The sequence below is a fragment of the Gopherus flavomarginatus genome, chromosome 4 (assembly GCF_025201925.1).
Source record: "Gopherus flavomarginatus isolate rGopFla2 chromosome 4, rGopFla2.mat.asm, whole genome shotgun sequence".
Classification (NCBI taxonomy): domain Eukaryota; kingdom Metazoa; phylum Chordata; order Testudines; family Testudinidae; genus Gopherus; species Gopherus flavomarginatus.
The window spans coordinates 21,100,099-21,113,350 of NC_066620.1; the positions used below are offsets into that span (position 1 = coordinate 21,100,099).

The 13,252-nt window shown below is 41.7% G+C and overlaps 1 protein-coding gene across 2 annotated transcripts in view; it reads right to left on the bottom strand.

Annotated features, from left to right (window-relative positions):
- The window catches only part of SANBR (SANT and BTB domain regulator of CSR), a 41,084-nt gene extending 37,090 nt beyond the window's left edge, over window positions 1-3,994 (bottom strand). Inside the window, exons 1-2 of one of the 2 annotated variants that reach the window (XM_050952093.1) lie at window positions 3,926-3,994; window positions 3,187-3,306 (exon numbers count right to left, since the gene is read on the bottom strand). The gene's annotated coding sequence lies outside the window, so the exon portion shown is untranslated. Of the gene's footprint in view, window positions 1-3,186; window positions 3,358-3,925 lie in introns of those variants that run through there. The other variant, XM_050952094.1, reaches the window with a different exon arrangement.
- Between the last annotated feature and the right edge of the window lie 9,258 nt (window positions 3,995-13,252).

The window sequence follows — 13,252 nt, forward strand, 5'->3', positions numbered from 1 at the left end:
AGGAAATTCCTCTAAGAGTTGCTTCCTTTGCCCCACACTAATTTTTCTAGTAGCTAGAAGAGGATTTCTTACAAATTTGTGCTGTAGTAGTAGGGAGCCCATTGATTTCATTTCAGAGTATATAAGCAATAAGGCATAACATTTTGCCAGAAATTTGAACTGGTAAAACAACACATAAAAACCCAACATGTAACTGAGGAAGTGTTTATGCTGTGGGGAAAAGCATCCAAATTTGTAGAAAATATTTGGAAAAAGAAACAAAATGAATAATTTTCTTAGTTTCAGAATATTCATAAAAAAAAACAGTTTTTTCCCTGAAATGTAGCACTGGCAAGAAGTCCCAAATTAACAGTTATGGAAAATATTTTGCTAAAGAGCAGATGTTCCCTGTAAGGGATGGCTGTCAAAACTTTCCTATGCAGGACTGCCAGTGTGTTTCAGCACTGTTCCAGAATTGTGACCTTTAGGAGTAAAAGTAGTTCAGTCTCCATGTCCATTCAATAATTGGCCTTCATTTTCTGAATACTATCAAAAGTGTCAACTGTGAAGATTTTTAATTCAGACCTCTCTCCATTAGTGAATGGACAGAAACCAATAGTTTCACAAGGGCCATTGAATACTGCATAAGAAGTTACCAAATGGGATGACCAAGGCCAAATCTGAACCAATGACAAAGGTGAATGGTTATAAGATACTGAGCCTGTCTCCTGTGCTATCCTATCTACCCTTAACTGGTAGTTACAAAAAAAGTCTGAATGACAGCAGGGTAAAGGTGCAGTAAAAAGTTTTATTCTCTATAAAGTCAAGATGTAAGTATCACTTATGGTCAGGCTTAATAAAAATACAATCACTATTGATACTGACAGCTTATAAAGGTTATTCCTATTGTATACTGAACACACTGTATATTCAGGTGCAGAGATAGAGGAACAGTAGTTATTCTCATTAAGTTATTCTTAATAATCATAGTTATTCTCATTTGCAAGGGTTCTAAAATCTAAAGGAAACAAAACCACAATGAGTTATAGTAGTCTTTATTTACTAGTAATAACTGTGAAGCAACTCAACACTGCAATTATGACAGGTACTCTAAGAGGCAGTGACATTTTTTGAGAGGCATGAAGGTTTTGTTTTTATCAAATATGCACTTTTCTATTTTAGTATTAACTGGAGCCTAGATTTGGCAATCCATACAAATACTCTAGATGAGGATCTGTTTTGGTCATAAAATGACTCGGAATGGGACTACAGTCTTAGCCACAAACTAAACACAGGTTAAACATGTGCTGCCTATAGGAAGTATCTACTCCCAAAAGTATTCCATACGGTCAAATAAATATAGCTACTTAAATCTGCATGTGCAATAATCAAAATACAAACTACTGTTGTTTGAATTAAACACTCATTCTGACCATATACATAGAGCCATGCCATATATGGATCATCATGGCAAATGAATGAGCTTGCATATTGTATGCATGTAGTATATTAAGTCTCAGTATTTAATTCTTATTTTGGAATTAGCACATATTGTGCTTGCCTTAGTGGTTCTCTAGAACTGTTCTATTGTTATATAATAAATCTTGTAAAAGCCATAGCTACAGCCATGTTCAAGACTACTTCCTTTTGCAGCAACGGTACACACTTTAAGGCCAGGTCCACACTACAGCATTAAATCGATTTAAACAGCGTTAAATCGATTTAACGCTGTAACCGTCCACACTACAAGGCACTTAAAATCGATTTTAAGGGGTCTTAAAACCGATTTCTGTACTCCAGCTAAACGAAAGGAGTAACCCTAAAATCGATATTACTAAATCGATTTAGTGTTAGTGTGGACAGATATCGAAGTTATTCGTCCTATTCTTTTACTGAGCTACCCAGAGTGCACCGCTCCGGAAATCGATGGTACCCTGGGACCATGGACGCACACCACTGAAGTAATGTGCCCTAGTATGGACGCGTAAAATCGATTTTATAAAACCTGTTTTATAAAATCGATTTTACTAATATTGATTTAAAGCTGTAGTGTGGACGTAGGCTAAGAGATGCAACATGAACAAGTATCATCACTCCAAAGAGATGGCACTACACCCTTGTGTTCTGCACAGTCTACACTACTGCAAGTGAAGCTCAGCTTAAAAAAAAAAAAAACAACTAATGTCATAAATAAGGTAAGTGAAACATAGCAGCTATGGGTGTGGCACAATTTAAAAAAGTTTTTAAACCACTTAGACTAGTACATTAAACAAACACCGAAAGAAGGCAACTTCATAAAGGTATCTTTTTTTGCTTAGTGTTATATTTGTTTAACAATATAAACGAAAAAAGTGTCAGTACAAAGCATAGCAGGTTTACTTACAGTTAGGGAAATGTGGAGAATCATGTAAGACTAAAATTTTAAAAAAATATGCAGACAAATCCTTGGTATTATAAAGATGACAAAGCACAATTGGAGGACTGGGATTTAATAATTTCCATGCAAAGAATTTATTAGAGTTGCAGAGGATTTTCTTTTTCTTTCCTTTTTTGCTTGGGGGAAGGGGGGAATTTTTTGTATACTATGTTTAATTAGGAAGTATTAATACATTTAAAAATCCTTGCCATGTAAACATCAGAAACAGTAATTAAAAATCAATCTGTTGTTTAAAGAGACATTAGTCATCAGATTTCTCTATTTAACAGGATGTTATATTACAGTGTGAGTATCCTTATAACATCTATGACATGTCATTTCTAATACTTTATTAAGTTGAGTAACATTTCTGATTACACATATTTAACAGACCAGGCATATCTATGAAATGTTAGTATTCAAAAAAATTGGGCACGTGTGCTGGTTTTGTTTTTGTTTTTTTTTGGCAGGTGAAGGTACTTTCTGAGTACTGAATAAAAGATAATAAAATATCTAAATATTTATTTGTCCTCCATCTATTTTTCTGGGTACAAAATTAGTGTGTTAGTTTTACCACAATCACCCCACCTCCCAGGAGCCCCTGTCCAGGGAAGCAGGGACCCCAAGACTGATGAACCACACCCCGCGTTGTGGGGTTCGCTCAGCAGTGCCCAGAAGGTGGGAGGGGCGGGCCCAGAGGCAGCATCCCCTGGAGAACGAGGCGGTGCTCAGCGCCTCCTGCCCAGAAGGAAAGAGCAGCTGAAAGGAGGGAGGGGCTGGGAGTCGGTTACCTGTGGCCCGATCCGGGCGGCAGAAGGAGGATGCGGAGCTCTGGGTTTGAAGCCACCGAGGAGCTCGGCGAGCCCCAGCGCCGCGCTGGGGTAGGATGGAGAGAACCAAGAAGGCGCTTCCTGGGGGAGGGAAGAATCCAGACAGAGCGTTACCGCGGCTCGGCCGCAGACACCGCCCGCCAGCATCCGCGCTGGGAGCCACTGAGCGCACACAGGCCGCTCCCCGCCCCGCCCCACCAGCCGCGCCCGGGACACTCGCACCCCCACCCGCCTCTGACAGAAGACAGCCAATGGGGTGGTGAGGCGCGGCCTTCCCGAGAGAGGCGGGCCCTGGCGTGCTGTGTCACGGGGTCGAGTCCCCGCCTCCTTCCACCGCCTTGTCGCAGTGCAGCGGCTCCTCCCTACCCCCAGCATCTGGTCTCCTAGCAACGAACCGCGCAAAGTTCCCCCGGGCTGGGAGCCGCCGTCTCAGGCTGGTGGACGGGGAAGGCGGGGCTCCTCCTTTCCTCACCCAGGGCAGGGGCAGATGAACCCCCCCCCGCCGCTCGCCCCGGGGCCCCAGTCCTGTCTGGGTGTGATGTCACACCACCCCTCACCTCTCTATCAGCATGACGTCACCCCACCACTCGACGTCACCCGCCTCACCGCCACCTCAGTGCGATGTCACCCAGCCGACCAGCCCTGTACCTTGGAATGATGTCCCCCAGCCCCCACCCTCACACCGTGACAAAACCCCAACCTGGACATTCGCTGTTCCAAAAGCCAGTGAAAAATCACTGCAGTGGTTGGCCTCAATTTCATCAGCACCAGGATGGCTCTGGGTGAAAGACACGTTTTCAGTTACTTTGGAGGAGGAGTTATTGTCCCCTACCTACACGTAGTCCCCTTATGTCCTGGAAGTGGGGAGGGGACAGACAGGCTGTAGATGTATGTACATTGCCCCCTTCTGATCCCAGCAAGTGGTGAATCTGCCAGTGGAGAATTCCCTGACACTTCGTTAACTTTTGCCTGGGTCCCCCTCTGCACTATCAGAACTCCCTGGGTGATTTCAGGAGCATGGGAAAGCCATATTGCCTGGGAACAAAGCTGGAGGGAAAGGATCCCTGCATCTGCACAGAAGCTAGGCACCTGCAGGCAGGCTGGCCTGTGCTTTTAGCAGATCTCTCCAGTTTTGTGCAGTTTTTGTTAACCTGATTTTTAGAGGGCTGATTTATTATAGGGTTCACGAGTAATCTAACCAGAAGATACTTAGGTTCTTCTACCAAAATCAGGCTGCAGGATTAGAGAATGTTGCAGTGGTTCTCAAACTTTTGTACCGGTGACCCCTTTCACATAGCAAGCCTCTGAGTGCGACCCCCCCCTTATAAATTAAAAACACTTATATATTTAACGCCATTATAAATGCTGGAGAAGCAGCGGGGTTTGGGGTGGAGACTGACAGCTTGCGATCTCCCCATGTAATAACCTTGCAACCCCCTCAGGGGCCCCAACCCCCAGTTTGAGAACCCCTGAGTAGAGAGTTCAATACCTTGTACGGACCATTGGAGTGTGTGGCAAGAACATTCACGCTGAGGACAGAGCCAGGCTATAGAGATTTTTATTAAAATAAAGGAAAAATTATCAAAGCTCCAAACCACAGAATCAGAAAGAAGTAATACAGTTCTACGGGTACCTATGGTAACATTCCTTGCAGAAGCTACTTAGACTAGCATATCCATATCCTTCCTTCGGGACCTAGAGCTAAGAGACAGCATAGTCTTTGGCATGCCATAATGAGTATGATGTTCCAGGTTCCTCAATGCCAAGATGATGGAGATAAAGGCTAGATTAGAATAGCTAAGGTATACTTAAAAGTTAAGCTAACAGCTAAACAAAAGGAACTAACAAACTGAATGCTAAAAAACTTGAAGCTAAAACAAGTAACTCCACATGGTTGTTTGCCCTCTTACGGGGTCTTGGCACTATCCTGAATATTCATGTCAGTGGTCCACCTTTCATGTCCAAATCTCATTTCCTTACCCCATTGGTCTGACCCAGTATGGCCATTCTTATGTTCTGTCATATCCCTCTTTAGTCGTCTCTTTTCCAGAATGAAAAGTCCAAATCTTATTCTCTCCTCATATGGAAGCTGTTCCATACCCCTAATCATTTTTGTTGCCCTTTTCCTGGACCTTTCCCAATTGCAATATATCTTTTTTGAGATGAGGTGACCAGAACTGCGTGCAATAACAGGCCTTCCCTTTATTGCTGGTGTGACTGCTGGGATTCAAGGAGAAAAGACACTTGTCAGCAAATCTATTCAGGTGAGAGATTTGCCTTTCCTGGTTTGAATTTATCTAGAAAAAAATCAGTAAAATATAATTGTTTCCACTATAAGGAAAAGAACAATTGCTGCAGCTTTTGGGCATGATTACACTATGGCTCGAATCATGCTATTATATTAACAACTGTCAGGAAAACCATTTTCTGACATGGTGGTTGCTATACTAATTTAATGTTGTTTCCCTGTCCAGAGTGGACATGCTACTCAAAGTAAGATAAAGATTTCCCTGAACAAGATAGTAAATGTAGGTCATGTGCTTCTCTTAGCTGTAAAAGGAGCAGAAAGGACAATATTTACTATAAAATTGAGCTACAGAGGTTGATGAGTATCATGTTATCAAGTTAGAAGTAAAAATGGTTTGCAGTAAGCAAGATTGGATGTGGGTATAAATTCTACAGAAGAAATTGAAAAAAATCAGAGACTATATTAGGGAAAATATAGAGTGCTGCACTACTACACATCACTGGTAAAAGGCTATGGTTTATGGAAATGAACAAACAACTTTTCCAAGATCATTGGAGCCCATATACTGTACCTCATAGCAGGTGGCTCATGTTCATGTATAACTAGACAGCCACTGAAACAGCTACATTTTGCCTTCCCATGATGTTGATTTCTACTAATAGCAAGGTGATACAGTTTAGATCAGTTTTAACTTGCTATCATTTGTCTGTAGTAATGTTTTTTATAAGTTCATATATGTAGTATTACACCTTTGCTATGTCTCCTAAGTATCCTCAGTGCATGGAATGTGTAGGTCTTCTAAAGGTCTTATTTTTGTGACAACATTTGTCTTGTAAGTTGTTGTAGCAGCCATGTCAAGGAGGAGGTTTTTGTTTGTATTAAATTTTGAGGCAGGTTTTGCTACACTTTTTGGTATGCAAACTATGGGAGCATATGTTAGATTGTTACTATGCAGTGTAGTTGTAGCCATGTTGGTCCCATCCCAGGATATTAGAGAGACAAGGGAGGTGGGGATGAGGTAATATCTTTTATTGAACAAGCTTCTGTTGATGAGAGAAACAAGCTTTAGAGCCACACAGAGCTGACCTGAAGAAGAGCTCTGTGTGGCTCGAAAGCTTCTCCCTCTCACTAACAGAAGTTGGTCCAATAAAAGATATTACCTCACTCACCTTGTGTCTCAGGTAATTAGTAGTCATATTGTGGACAGGGCATCTGAAAGTGCTTTTGAATATCAGAATTAAAACATATTAGTGTCTTGAATCACTATAGCTCATTTTGTATAGTACTCACCCCCTGTGGTTGTTTTTTTTTTTTGTTTTCGTTTTTAATTGTATTACATTTTTACTTCTGTTCATACTTTGGATGAAATCCTGGCTCCATTGAAGTCAATGGCAAAACTACCATTGACTTCAGTGGGGCCAGGATTTCACCCTTTGTGTTTTTAATTTTTCAAGGAACTGCTAGTGGTTATCCTGTAGTTCAAATGTGAATTATAATTTTAATAAGGTTTGCAACTAGTTAGTGACAAGCTGGTTCCAAACACAGTTTGTATTCAAACAACATGGTTAATACTTGGTTAGTAATGGCAACCGATAACAATGTTTTGCCCTCATCAGATGCCCAAAGTGGAACAGTTCAACACATTGTTTATTTGCACTGTAAACTGGACCCTCTAACCATGCCTCTGTTACAAGTTTGGCAGGTCTTCCTTCCTCCAGCTCTTTTTGTGGCACCACATTCTAGAGTGCACTGCCCCACATGCTGTTGGTGTTATTCCGTGGGCATGTACTCCACGCTCTCTATCCCCTCATGAGGCATTATGAGATTTTCCCAGAAGGAAAATTCAAACCCATTTGTCTTCGTAATGCAGTTAGTCTAACATTTGTTCAATGTATCTTAACACCAGTTGGGCCTTCATTTTGGGAAAGAAAGAAAATCTTGCATTCCCATCAGTAATGAAATATGCTGATTTTTAGCTAATTATTAATAGCACAATAAAACTTAACTCTACTTTTGATAAACTGTAGAGCATATTACAATTGGCCCTGTACTTCTGTGATGCTTTGTCAGGCTGTGACTCAACTTGTTACCCCTCTGTCTTCAGCAAGAGAGAGACATGCTGCTGCTTAACTGGGTTTGAGCTTCTCGATACCTCCAGTCTGTTAGCCACCCAAACAATCTCCATTGGGCATACTACCCTTCACTTTGCTTTGCAGGTTAATAATAGGTACACACCACTCCCTGAACCCCTTTGAAGTGTTTTCCTATAATATCCAGACCCTGTCATTGGTTACTCACAGAAATACCAGATTTTCTGTCCCCAAAGAGACAGTGTACACATCAGCTTGTTTGAGTCAACAGAGGATCAGCTCCTATATAACCTCACATCACTGAGATATATTTATTATCAAAGGCTAAGATATAAGAGATAGTGAGTAAAGCGAATAATGGAAACAGAAAGGTTACATATAAAACAAAATCAATACATGCTTCCTTGAGATCACACTTGACTTTAACAGGCTAAAGGTTGTCTAAAAGAAATCTAATCTCACCTAAAGTCGTCTTGCAGCATTTCCAACCAGGGCAAGTTGGGATGCCATTTTCATGAATGTAATCGCACTGACTGATTATTTCCTCAGGTGCAGGATAAAGAGGTAGCCTTTTGCCTTCTCCTTATATTCTCCTCTGATCCCCAAGGCAGGCTGACGGCCCAGGATTTATTCCTGGTGTGCTCCATTGCATTGTCTTACAATGCTTCATTTACATGTGAACCGAGGCAGACAGGTTAATATTAGGGCTGTCATTTAATTGCAGTTAATGCATATGATTAATGCAAAACAAATTAACTAGATTTAAAAATAATAGTCATGATTAATTGCAGTTTTAATGCCATTGTTAAACAATAATAGAATACCAATTTAAATTTATTATAAATATTAATGGATGTTTTTCTACATTTTCAAATATATTGATTTTAATTACAAAACAGAATACAAATTGTAGAATACTCACTTCATATTATTATTTTTTATCTGAAATATTTGCACTGTAAAAAAGATAAAAAAACAGTATTTTTCAGTTCACCATATACAAGCACTGTAATGCAATCTCTTTATTGCGAAAGTGCAACTTACAAATGTATAATTTTTTTTACATAACTGTACTCAAAAACAAAACAATGTAAAACTTTAGCGCCTACAAGTCCACTCAGTCCTACTTCTTGTACAGTCAATCACTAAGACAAACAAGGTTGTTTACATTTACGGGAGATAATGGTGCCCACTTCTTATTTACAATGTCATCTGAAAGTGAGAACAGACATTTACATGGCACTGTTGTAGGCAGCGTTGCAAGGTATTAACATGCCAGATATGCTAAACATTTGTATGCTCCTTCGTGCTTTGACTAGTAGGCTCTACAGTTTTAAATTGTTTTGTTCTTGAGTCCAGTTAATGTAAAAAAAAATTTCTACATTTGTAAGTTGCACTTTCACAATAAAGGGATTGCACTATAGTACTTGTATGAGGTGAACCGAAAAATATTATATCTTTTTTACAGTGCAATATTTGTAATAAAAGTAATTATATAAAGTGAGCACTGTACACTTTGCATTCTGTGTTCTAACTGAAATCAATATATTTTAAAATGTAGAAAAACATCCAAAATATTTATAATAAATTTAAATTTGTATTCTATTATTGTTTAACTATGCGATTAAAACTGCAATTAATCACAGTAAATTTTTGTAATCTCATGATTAACTGCGATTTTTTAAAAATCATTTGATAGCTCTAGTAAATATGCATACTTTGTCTGGCAGAAACCCATTTTTCAACCCTGCCTTGATTCAGACTTCTTTAGGGACATATTTTCTTTATACATATATAACTTTTTACATAGTATCTGTACCTACATTTCACAATGCTATTAAAGATCAGTGTGATGCTGGCTTTCATTTAAAAGCTTACATTACATCATTTATGGATAAATACTATTAAAGTGGTATGCTAGATGTAGTTAGTCAGGCCTGACAGGAGTTACAGTTACAGAACAATGAATCCTTTGCTAGTTGGCACTGATGTGATCTTAGGATCACAGCTTCCCTCTACTGTAAGGCACAGAAGAAAGCAAATTAAAATATAGAGGTGGCAAAATTGCAAAAGCAGCAGATGGAATGAGCAGAACCAAGCAACATGGCTTATTTCTTCCTGCCTCCAAGCCCAGCAAGCCTCTTCTGCCTAAACCTTTTGGGCTTGTGGTTTCATGGGATTTCAAGGGCAGCGCTGGAGGTGAAACAGAATTAGGGAACAGTGATTCTCTATGGCAGGATGGGCAAAATACTACCCGTGGGCCAGATCCGGCCCATCTAACATTTCTGTCCGGCCTCCTCTGCCTCCTCGTGATCTCCGAGTCTGGGCCACTATGTAACCCTTCTGCCCCTCTGAATTGGCAGCAACAAGGGCCGGATTCAGTATCCAGGGATTCCGTTTCAATAACACCATGCATAACTGGCTCGAGCCCCCACCCAGTGACCTGGGACACTTACATACAACACCCCCCTGGGCACCTCTAGGAGGCAATACTTCCCCTCTCGCAAGCATAGAGTCTGAGTGTAGCAAAATGTTTTTAATAAAGGAAGGAAGCAATGCAGCATCCCACTGGAGAAACACCACAAATAGGATTATAACACAAACCATAAACAAACAAAAAAACCCACCCCCAGGTACATTTGGCAATGTCCTTTTCCCCTTAGGGTCTGAAGTCCAATCACCCCAAAATCCAACAATCCAAAAGTCTCTGGTCAGTGCCACCCCAGAATTTGAGAGTTTATCTGCAGAGTTTTACCCCCCTCCAGCCTGGGTGGAAATGGGGGGGAGGGGGGAAGTCCACACAGGGTGTTAAGGGGCACCTTACATGGGCCAGGTCCAACTGCTCCGCCTCTGTTCTGCTGCAGCCTTCACCACGACCAGCTCCACCACACTAGCTGTGCCACTCCTCCAGCTGTCCCTGCAAACTGCTTCACTCCGCTCACTGTTCCATGGACTGCACCAACACACTGCAAACTGCTCTTCTCTGCTCGCCGCTTAACAATAGGTCTTCAGGCTCCCCCACTAGTTAACAAAGCACTCCATGATCTCAATTCAGCTCTTTCAGTGATTTCAGCTCTTAGTAGGGGAGCCCTCGTGCTGGTGCACCATTGGCCCAACATGAATTCAGCTCAACAGTCTCTAGATAGACTCCTAATACGATCAAAAATTAGCTCTACTCTTTAACATTGGAGAGAGAAGGTTGTGCAATTGGTGTTCCAGGCCCTCAAAAGGGGGGGTGCCCATACCATCAGATACACACACCAATCCCCAACCTCTCTCAATTCATGGGGTTTTGGAACCCATATCCTATGTTTAGCAAGTACCACCCAACTGAGGCTGAGTCATTTCTGTCACAAAGCAGTCCCACAGCTCCCCATTCGCACAATCAGGGTGACAAACTTTTTTTTCTCCTGCCCCAATAACAAAGAAATTGGGTATCCCAGAGCTATTAAAATCACCATCCCAAGCTGCTGTGGGGTTATGCTAAGGGGGGGGGCGGGATGGATGCCAATGCAAATTCTTAAAATTCTTTCCACGCTCTCTACAGTTCACCACCAGATGTCAGGATAGTGCTCATCCTGACTCTGCTTACAACTAAAAGTCCCATGGCGCAGTGGGGCACTCAGGCAGGCTACTTGCCTGCCATGGCCCCACGCTGCTCCCGGAAGCAGCTGCTGCTGGCACATCTCTGCATGCCTGGCAGGGGGGAGGCGGCTCCGCAAGCTGCCCCCATCCCCAGCACCTTCCTCAAATCTCCTATTGGCCGGAAACCGGACAATGGAAGCTCTGGGGACAGTGCTTGTGGGCACGGGCAGTGCACGGAGACCCGCTGCCACCCTCCCAGGGATGGCTCTAGCCATTTTGCAGCCCCAAGCATGGCAGGCAGGCTGCCTTTGGCGGCTTCCCTGTGGGAGGTCACCGGTCCCGTGAATTCGGTGGCAGCCTGCGGAAGGTCCGCCGAAGCCGCAGGACCAGCGGACCCTCCGCAGGCATGCCGCTGAAGGCAACCTGCCTGCCGCCCTTGCGGCGACCGGCAGAGCGCCCCCCGTGGCTTGCCACCCCAGGCACATGCTTGGCGTGCTGGTGCCTGGAGCCACCTCTGGGTGCCAGCCAACAAGAAGAGTCCTACAGTTTTCAATGGTAAAACAGTTGGGAATCATCTTTTGCTCATTTGCTAGTTAAACTTCTATAAGTAATTATCAGATTAGTTGTGTAAAGGAATATCCTGCTAAGTCTCAGAGTTTAAAGTCTCATAAATCTGTGTTCCTCTAATTTAGCTACAATGCAGTTGAAACTGCAGATGTAACATCTGCATATTATTTTTGGTCAAGTTAATCAGTTTGTTTATTGCTCTGTATTTGTGCCTTGGTAGAAAAGATTTTTGTGTATGGAGCTTATTGTGCATTGATCTTCAAACTCTTTTTACAATTAAATGAGTCAGCTCAGAGGATTAACTCAGCCCAAGGCTTCCATATAACTGTAGGCTAAATACACTATGTAATATTGTAGGGATGGGACGGGGGGGCCCTTACTGAAATTGAGAATAAGACTATACAGTGTATATACATCAGCAAAATTCACTGAAGTTTATGTTTTTGTGGTGAGGACTGAAGTGTTACAATTATACAGGTTACAATTTTGTAACTCGAGTAATATATTATTACATCTCATTGAAGCAATTAGAAAAAAGACCATAATTATTCTATATGTACAAGCTACTGCTTAACACTTTGTTCAAGGTCCTTTCTGGGTGATCAGGGAAGTTCAATGTAAACATTCAATTTACCCATAGATTTCTACAATGATGTCTTTATTGTGTAAAACTACTAAAGAATGTTAAGCCTCTTCATTCTAACCCAATTTACAAAATGATCCTATAATTCCTTAAAATATGGAAATCCAATTTTTATATTAATGTGAATCATTTTATGGAGTAATAGAAACCTAGAATGGGGGTGGTGGTGTTCTTTGCAATACAAAGCCTCAATAAGCCCATTAAACCAGTTTTTAAACTTTACATGGAAATAGAAAGCAATGAATAAATATATACATCAACAATTATAGACCATTTCAAGAGCCCAGTCCCTGCAAACATTCACATGTGACTAAGACAAGTTGGGAAGGTGGTAATATTTTTTTATTGGAGCAACTTCTGTTGGTGAGAGAGACAAACTTCCACAGAAATCTTCTTTGAGTTTGGGAAAGGTTTTTCCTACCAACAGAAGTAGGCTTAATAAAAGATTAGCTCACCCTCCTTGTGTCTTTCATATCCTGAGACCAACACTGCAAACAACATGTGAGTAATTTCATGCACATAAATAATCCAAGTGTTAGCGATGAGACTACTCTTCTGAGTAAAGTTACGCACATACTTCACAGGATCAAGCCCAAAGATCCCGTATTAACAAAGGCTATGTTGTGTTTCCAGGCACAGCCTTGAACAAGGTGTGGTTTGTGAGCTCTGCTACCCCAGGAGGAGTAGCCTAAGACGACATGGGGACTCAGAAGACACCTCTGAGGCACAATTCCTCCCATGCTTCTTCTTCTTTGCTCTTGTAAAACAGTAGCTTTAGTACATTACCACCCCCATTTCCATCTCACACACGCTGCCCTGGTTCAGCTACTTGGAAAAGGAGTAGCAGTGGTGGAGCCAAAGTTTTGCCATTCTCTGCCCCTCTCTACCCAGTGA